The following is a 9,422-nucleotide window of genomic DNA, read 5'->3' as shown; positions in this document are numbered from 1 at the left end:
CTGGTACAATTATAAGATTTAAAAGGCATCTGGATGGGTATATGAATAGAAAGGATTTGGAGGCATATGGGCTGGTTGCTGGCAGGTGAGACTAGATTGGCTTGGGATTGGATTGGGATTCCTGGTCGGCATGGAGGTGTTGGACCGAAGGGTCTGATTCCGTGCAGTGCACCTCTATGACTCTATGACTCTAACTGAAACAGCTTATATTTCCTCACGGGAACAGGACATTCTTCAGTCTCTGGATGTCCTCTGTATTGTGCAGTCTCTCACTAGATCTCTGAACAATCCTGGACTGTGCTTTGTGTGGCAGCTACTCTACACTTTCAGCAGGATAGGTGAGAAGAGCCCATCTATACTGCTGTTTCCATTCTCAATTACACTGAAAAGAGGTTTTATTTTACAGCTTTGCACAGCTGATTTTCAAAGGATTTTGTTGTATCCATACCTTTGGGATGGAAACTCTAGAGTTTAAGTTCCACCTCAGGATTTGATGGCTAAAAAGGTGTGTCATAACACATCCAAACAGACTGATACTTTTAAAAAAACTATTTGACAAAAACTGCGCTATCAGTATTTAAATCAGCAAAGTGTCTGTTTAGCATATCCTACAAATGATGATAATCAACGTTTAGGACCAAAAAAGCATATGTTCAGTGCAGACTTTCAAACAGTCTAGTCTTACTAACACTTCACCCAAATAACAACTATTTTCACATTTCTGCTCTCAGCTCTTTTTCTTACGTCTTTCGCTATAAAAGGGCCCCTATTTCATGTCTCATCTAAAAGACAGCACAGCATTCCCTTTGGAATATCAGCCAAGATTATGTGATAAATTCCTGGAGTGAAGCTTGAATCCACAATTTTGTAAGAAACATGACAAAAATGATACTGCTGAGTTGTAGTTGGCACCTACAAAAATGAAGATCTGTTTAATAAGGTTAAAGATGTTAAAAATTGAAACAGACAGTTCCAAGATTAGTTATCACATGTTTATTGCTTGAAAGAGCTTTCATGGCGCTACCTCTTTCATTACAGTTCTGAAAAAAAATTGTTTTTTCATATTAACACAATGAGTAAAACAGAAAACACACCATTAACCAAGGGACAGATCAAAGTAAAATAGACTGCTGCTTTCTGCATTTTTGTTAATGTTAAACATATGCCTGAAAGAACATCCAAAGTAGTAAATACATGAGAGAAGTTCAAAATACCAGAATAGGAAATTTAGGGTAATAAAGCAAAGAAGCTGGTGACCTTCTCTGTTTTTGATTTTTTGAAGTTTTACTATTCAGAACATCTTAATATTTTAATACATTTTAAATGCCTTAGTTTTCTTCCTCTGTAATGTAGATGCAGCTAATGGAACAATAGGAATTCATCACAATGTCATCATAGAGCACAGTTTTACTTTGCCACAACATCAACGTAACAGTGCAACTTAGAAGTGAGGTTCTGATCTCACTTTAAGTCCAGTTGTTGGAAGATCACTGTGGGGAACTCTTCCACTGTCCTGTCAGACAGAGTATATCACAGTACCTCAAACTGAATTCAAGAAGTACTCATGTGGTCTGTGGGATCTCTTGGGTATTTTCTAAAGTTAAGCAGAGGTTTTTGTGTTTAGGCAGTGCAGCTAACCCCACTCATCCTCCCAAAATCGTTTTAAAAACTATTAGTCCAGAAATCGAACGATCTTTGCCGTGTCTGAAGGAGAGTCACAGTCCCTTAATTCAGATATCTTAATCATCATCGAGTTAGTTAATTCAGTTAACTGGATGGCCGGTGAGTTAGCAACTTTACCTTTAATCAATTTTACATTTAGATCCATAATATTGATCTCGATGAGGGGGAGGCGATGGCCTAGTGGTATTATCACTGGATTATTAATCCAGAGACCCAGGCAATGTTCTGGGGATCAGGGTTTGAATATCTGCTATGGCAGATAGCGAAATTTGAAACTAATTTTTAAAAATCTGGAATTAAAAGGCTAATGATGACCATGAATCCATTGGTGATGTTGGGAAAAAAAAACATCTGGTTCACTAATGTCCTTCAGGGAAGAAAATCTGTCATCCTCACTTGGCCTGGCCTATATGTTGCTTCAGACCCACAGTAATGTGGCTGACTCTTACCTGACCCCCACCAGGCAATTAAGGATGGACAACAGGTACTGTCTCAGCCAGTGACGTCCTAATCCCATGAATGAATTTTTAAAAACACCATATCTTCTGAATGATACCAAAGGTTATGGATGTATTGACACTTGATGAAGTAAAATTTGGAATGGAGATATAAATTGACAACAAAGACAGTTTAAGCTATGACAATTTAAAAATGGCACACAATTGACTTTTTCTTACTGTGAGTAGCAATTAGCTATTCCTATCAGGGAACACATTAGAGTGTTTTTCATTTGACAGTTAATAAAACAACAAATTTTCTTGGAGCAAATCAATTCGTTTTCAAGAATGTTAATCTGCACTTTTTGCCCGTTGTTTCTGTGCAACCCTCTCGACGTCCTATTTATTTTGAAACTTCAATTTGTATGTTTATATCTCTGAGTTGTCAAATGCAGATTATATCATGGCAATGATCCACATTATTGCGTTATTACTGTACTTATCATTAAAGAGTCTCAAAGCTTGCCACTTTTTTGAGATGGAATTTATATCAGAAATGTTTCGCCTGTTTAAGCAATTTTATCTGAGTCATTGGTTACAAAGTAGCTATGATCATTGCATGAGTGACATATCTTTAAATCTACATACATTGAAAAACCTGTAAGGAACCTATCGTTCACCTTCTTTACGGCTAAATACATTTGCATGTTAAGTCTTGAGGTGATGACCATGCGCATTTCAGTTATGGCGCGGAAAAATTATCTTCATCTCTCCAATCGCTTCGACTGTGGAATTTACATTCATGGGGTATGAAATATTGAAGATGAAGGAAGAGCAGAAAAACTCTCAACCATGTTCTAAATGAAGAAAAAACAAGATACACTTTAATAAAGCAATCATGATTTGTTTTGTTCAGACAATTATTGCAATTGGACTTACTTCATTTACTATGTGAATTGTGATAACTCACAAGGGCCAGCATCTAAAAATCAGAATGGTGTGTTGCTTCCCTGGTGCCAGGATTAAGGATGTCTCAGAGAGGGTGCAGAATGTTCTCATGGGGGAGAGGGGCCAGCAGGAGGTCATTGTCCACATTGGAACCAACGACATAGGAAGGGAAAAGGTTGAGATTCTGAAAGGCGATTACATAGAGTTAGGCAGGAATTTAAAGAGGAGGTCCTCAAGAGTAATAATATCCGGAATACTCCTGGTGCTACGAGCTAGTGAGGGCAGGAATAGGAGGATAGAGCAGATGAATGCATGGCTGAGGAGCTGGTGTATGGGAGGAGGATTTACATTTTTGGGTCATTGGAAGCTGTTTTAGGGTAGAAGTGACCTGTATAAGAAGGACGGATTGCACCTAAATTGGAAGGAGACTAATATACTTGCAGGGATATTTGCTAGAGCTGCTCAGGATGTTTTAAACTAGTAATGTGGGGGGAGGTGGCGGGGGTGGTGGTGGTGGGGGTTGGGGGTTGTAGGTGGGACCCAGGGAGATAGTGAGGAAAGAGATCAATCTGAGACTAGTACAGTTGAGATCAGAAGCGAGTCAAACAGTCAGGGCAGGCAGGGACAAGGTAGGACTAATAAATTAAACTGCATTTATTTCAATGCAAGGGGCCTAACAGGGAAGGCAGAGGAACTCAGGACATGGCTAGGAACATGGGACTGGGATATCACAGCAATCACAGAAACATGGCTCAGGGATGGGCAGGACTGGCAGCTTAATGTCCCAGGATACAAATGCTACAGGAAGGCTAGAAAGGGAGGCAAGAGATGATGGGGAATTGACATTTTCGATAAGGGATAGCATTACAACTGTGCTGAGGGAGGATATTCCAGGGAGGTTATTTGGATGGAACTGAGAAATAAGAAAGGGATGATCAACTTATTGAGATTGTATTATAGACCCCGTAATCGGCATGGACGGGTTGGACCGAAGGGTCTGTTTCCATGCTATATATCTCTATGACTCTATGACTCTATGACCTGGAGATTTTCCAGTCTAGGCCTGATAATTGTGAGGTAATTGTGGGAGACAGATTGATAATTGTGAGGTAAACCTACCACATGCCACTGATAACCAGCTAAAACAATACAAATCGCATCTACCTCTTCTCACCTTTCAAATTTACGAATATCAGTGAGTGTTTGACAAGGTTGGGAATGACTGTGTTTAAATTCCATCTCAGGATTTGACGGCTAAGCAGGACAATGTTGGGAGTCATGTTATGGAGGTGCCGGCATTGGACTGGGGTGTACAAAGTTAAAAATCACACAACACCAGGTTATAGTCCAACAAGTTTATTTGGAAGTACAAGCTTTTGGAGCGCTGCTCCTTTGTCAGGTAGCTATTGGGACAGGATCGTGGGACACAGAATTTATTGTAAAAGATCAAAATGTCACAGAGTGTCATACGACATGAGAAGTATTGCAGACAATGCATTAAAGATGTAAGGTTAGAGTATGTCTGCATCCCAACCTTGAGTCAGAGTGGTTCTATTTCCAAAGTAGGAACTATAAAATGTCACATGGACTGACTGCCTGCAGATTGTGTGCTTTTTGAACAAAATGGAATGCATCTGCAAATACAAATCTGCAAATGTAAGTTCACCCCATAGACGTGTGTGTGTGTGTGTGTGTGGGGGGGGGGGGGGGGGGGGAGGTGGGTGGTGGTGCCCGCGGGGCGACAGAGAGTGAGAGTGTGTGTGAGTGTGTGATTCAAGATTGGGATGCAGACTCTCACCTCACACCTTTAATGCATTGTCTGAGCTGAGATGTTACCTTTTTTAATATAAAACCTTAAGTTATCTCAGGACTGTGACTTGAAAGAAGTTCTGGGATTTACATATTAATCACTGGAAACCCAAATCCCCATTCTAAATGATTAAAGACTAAACAGCAATCTAGGTTTGTTCAATACTTCACATCAGTTGTTTGACACTTTGATCTTTTCCTATAAATTCCTGACGAAACGTGGATTGTCCTGCTCCTCAGATACTGCCTGACTTGCTGTGCTTTTTGACTATAAATTCTGTGTCCCACCATCCTGCCCCAATAGCTACCTGACAAAGGAACAGCGGTCCGAAAGCTTGTACTTCCAAATAAATCTGTTGGGCTATAACCTGGTGTTGTGATTTTAAACATTGGGAAAAGCTGAGTACACTGTTGTGGCTTTAAGAGTTTATTTTGTCCTGTGTTTTCTTTTTGAAGGGATGTTTTAAGGCAGGGGTAGTGAGCAGTGTACTCAGAGCCACTAAAGTAAGCGACGTGTGAGGTCATGGTTTTTGTTTTAAACGGAACAATAGAAGCAGCCTGAATGGGTGTGGTCAAGCTCTCACATAACCAAAATTTTTAGTTTGGGCTTTCAGCAGTTTTTGTTGAGGTCTTAAAGAATTAGAGGTTATGTTTCCCCTGTCTTGGTTACAAACAAAAGCTGGAAGTTCCTTCCTGCTGCTGGAGTTGCATGTGAGACAACCTGTTTTCTCAATTTGTCTTTTGCCAAAGGCTGTGTTTATGGAATGTTATTCCATTGGAACAGTTAATTAGTAATAGTTATTGTATCTGCTATTCGGTTAAGTGTTCCAATAGAGTTAAGCTATTCCAATTCTTTCTTTCTTTTGGTTTGTCATATTTTAACTGTAGTGGTTGAATGAAGAGTGTTTTGCTTTAAATCTGGTGGTATAATCAATTAGATTGCATCTGGCATGCAATGTCTTACATTTACATAGAAATGCAGGAAACTCGTGCAGGAGTAGGCCATTCAGCCCTTCGGGTCTGCACCATTATTCAATATGATCATGACTGATCATGCAATCTCAGTATCCCATTCCCACTTTCTCTCCATACGCCTTCATCCCTTGAGTTGCAAGAGCCATGAACCAATCTCAACAGTGTCCTGTGGGAGAGAATTCCACAGGTTCACAAATCTCTGAATAAAGAAATTCTTCCTTACCTCAGTCCTGAATCGAATTGAAAATATGTAGTAGTTAGAGTCTTGACTATCTTCTGAATATTTTGAGGGGTTTTGGTCTGGTCCATAACACTGCCATACTGACAGCATAGCTCCACTCAAACGCGAGATATTCTGTGGCTGATGACTCATCTGTAATACCAAAGGAAAATTATGAGACAGGAAAGTGCAGCTAGGGACAGACAATAGATGCTGGCCAGCCAGCAACACCCAAGTCCTAAGATTGAATACAGAAGGCCATTCAGCCCGTTGAGTCCTGTACTGGCTGAAGGAAAAACTAGGCGCTCATTCTATTCTCATCTTCCAGCACCTGGCCCAAAGCCTGGCAGATTACAGCACTCCAGATACAAATCTCAGTACTTTTTCAGTGATTGAGTGTTACTGCTTCCACCACCAAACCAGGCAGTGAATTGCAGCCACCATATCCTCTGGGTGAAAGGTTTGTCCTCTAATCCTTCCATCAATCATCACTTTTCTGTCTGCCAACCAACCAATGATAACAGAGTTAATTTTCATGTTATCTGAAAATTTCCAAAGGCCTCCCAAAACCCTTGACAGCCTCAAGTCAGAGATGTGACGGAACGCTCACTGCTCACTTGGATAGTGCAACAGTAGACTGCCACCATCTAGAACAGATGGCTTGTTTCATTGGAGACTATAGATGCAATTTCTACTCCAACCCCCCAACTGGCACACTGAGAATGCAAGACACTTAAAAGATGCATTACAGTAACTGATTAAAGTTGCTATGACACTTGAGACCTCTGCTGTATTGTCAGGAAGAATCAGTTCCACAGATTCACCACCCCCTCCCTGGCTGAAGAAATTCCTCCTCATCTCAGCTCTAAAGGGTTGTCCCTTCACTTTGAGGCTGTGCCCTCAGGTCTCTGAGTCCCTCCTACTGGAAGAAACATCTTCTCAGCATCCACTCTATCCAGATTTCTCAGTGTTCTGAGTTTCAGTACAGTACAAGTTTTGATGAGATCCCCCCCTCTCGTTCTTCTAAACTCCACTGAGTACAGACCCAGAGTCCTCAAACTCTCTTCATATGACATGCACTTCATCCCCAGGATCATCTTTGTGAATTTCTATGAAAGTGATAGAGGGTTGTTGTTGGACTGAAGACCTGTGACCGGTGGTGGGTTCACTGCTTTTTGTTGCTTATATAAATGATTTGGATGTGATTATAGGAGGTATGGTTAATAAGTTTGCAGATGGCATCAAAATTGGAGGTGTAGCGGACAGCCAAGAAAGTTATCTCAGAGTACAATGATCAGATGGCCTGAATTACCAAGGAATGGCAGGTACAGTTTAATCTAAATAAATGAGGTGTGGCATTTTGGAAATGCAAATCAGAGCAGGACTTATATACTCAATGGTAGGGTCCTGGAGAGTGTTGCTGAACAGAGACCTTCGAGTGCATGTTCATAGTTCCTTGAAAGTGGAATTGCAGTTAGATAGGATAGTGAAGGCAGCATTTGATACACTTGTCTGCATTGGTCAGGGCATTGAATATAGGAGTTGGGAGGTCATGTGCCACTGTGCAGCACATTGGTTAGGCCTTTTTTGGAATACCGTGTTCAATTATGGTCTCCCTCCTATCGGAAGGATGTTGTGAAATTTGAAATGGTTCAAAGAAGATTTACAAGGATGTTGCCAGGGTTGGAGGGTTTAAGCTATAGGGAGAGGCTGAACAGGCTGGGGCTGTTTTCCCTGGAGCATTGGAGGCTAAAGGTTGACCTTACAGAGGTTTATAAAATCATAAGAGGCATGGATAGGGTAAATAGTCAAGGTCTTTTGCCCAGGGCAAGGGAGTCCAAAACTAGAGGGAATAGGTTTAGGTGAGAGGGGAAATATTTCAAAGGGACCTAAGGGGCAACTTTTCACGCAAAGGGTGGTGCATGCATGGAATGAGCTGCCAGAGGAAGATGGTGGAGGCTGGTACAATTATAGCATTTGAAAGTTCCTGGATGGGTATATGAATAGGAAGGGTTTAGAGGGATATGGGCCAAACGCTGGCAAATGGGACTAGATAATTCAGGATATTTGGTTGGCATGGATGAATTGAACTGAAAGGTCTGTTTCCTTGTTGTACATCTCTGTGACTCCGTGGCTCTAAGTGCATTACCTCACAGTTTCCCACATTGCATTCTGTCGGTCACATTTTTGCTCAATGTCCTAGCCTCTCCAAGTCCTTCTGCAGCCTCCCTGCTTCTTATCACTATCACTTCTTATTTTGTCCCTCTGCCTATCTTTGTGTCATCTGCAAACATAGCAACAATACCCTCAGTTGCTTTGTCCAGATCATTAATGTATAAAGTGAATAGTGTGGTCCCAACATGGACCCCTGTGGAACTCCACTTGTCACTGGTTGCCATTCTGAAAAAAGTTCCCTTTATCCTACTCTCGGCTTTCTTCCAGTCAACCAGTCTTCTGTCCTTGCCAGTATCTTGCCAGTAACACTTTGGGCTCTTGTCTTACTTCGCAGCCTCCTCTTTGACACCTTGTCAAAAGCCTTCTGGAAATTCAAATAGATCATGTCGACTGGCTTTCCTTTGTCTAACTTGCTCATTACAAAGAATCCTAACAAATTTACCAGGCATGATCTTCCCTTGACAAAGCTGTGCTGACTGACCCCGATTTTACCATGCACTTCCAAGTCCTCCACAATCTCATCCCTAATAATAAGCTTTAAAACCTTACCAATGACCAAGGTCAGGCTAACTGGCCTACTGTTTTCCATCTTCTGCCTCCCTCCCTTCTTAAACAGGGGCTCAACCGTGTGAAATAATATTGTGTATCAACCTGTACATAGGCAGTCTATTTGGTAGGTGAGGGTTTTATGTTCAAGTTTAATCCCACCTTCAGTTTTTGTTTTATTCACTTGCAGGATGAGGGTGTCTCTTGGCTACTGCAGCATTTATTGTCTGACCCTAACTGCTCAATTGCATTTAAAAGTCAACCCCTTTGCTATGGGTCTGAAGTCACTTGTAGGCCAGGCCAGACTGCATAAGGACGGCAGTTTCTTTCCCTCAAGGACTTTGGTGAACAAGATGGGGCCACTTTCACTGGATAATCAATTTTCTCACCCTTCTTGCCCCAGGGATGTTGAAATGTCTTTTAATGTATTTACCTTGCTGTTGCCCCAAATGATAGTCAAAGACAAACCTGAAACGTTCTTGAAACAGTTCCAAGTTGACCACTTCACAGGTCCCATATACAAAAAGAAAGACTTTCATTTATATGACCACCAGATGTCTCAACTCACTTGGCAGCCAATGGAATGGTGTTGTAATGCGGGAAACACAGCAAACGATTTTACACACGTT

The 9,422-nt window shown here is 41.3% G+C and overlaps 1 long non-coding RNA gene across 2 annotated transcripts in view; it reads right to left on the bottom strand.

Annotated features, from left to right (window-relative positions):
• Positions 1-978: 978 nt before the first annotated feature.
• LOC140468021 (uncharacterized) overlaps positions 979-9,422 on the bottom strand; it is a 102,453-nt gene continuing 94,009 nt past the window's right edge. For both annotated transcript variants that reach the window (XR_011955568.1, XR_011955567.1), the window contains 2 exons: positions 6,076-6,225; positions 979-2,977 (listed from right to left, as the gene is read on the bottom strand). This is a non-coding gene — a long non-coding RNA (uncharacterized lncRNA). The remainder of the gene's footprint in view (positions 2,978-6,075; positions 6,226-9,422) is intronic.

This window comes from Chiloscyllium punctatum, chromosome 46 (genome assembly GCF_047496795.1).
Source record: "Chiloscyllium punctatum isolate Juve2018m chromosome 46, sChiPun1.3, whole genome shotgun sequence".
Classification (NCBI taxonomy): domain Eukaryota; kingdom Metazoa; phylum Chordata; class Chondrichthyes; order Orectolobiformes; family Hemiscylliidae; genus Chiloscyllium; species Chiloscyllium punctatum.
The sequence above is the reverse complement of the archived record's forward strand: the minus strand, read 5'-3'. Positions and strand labels throughout refer to the sequence as shown.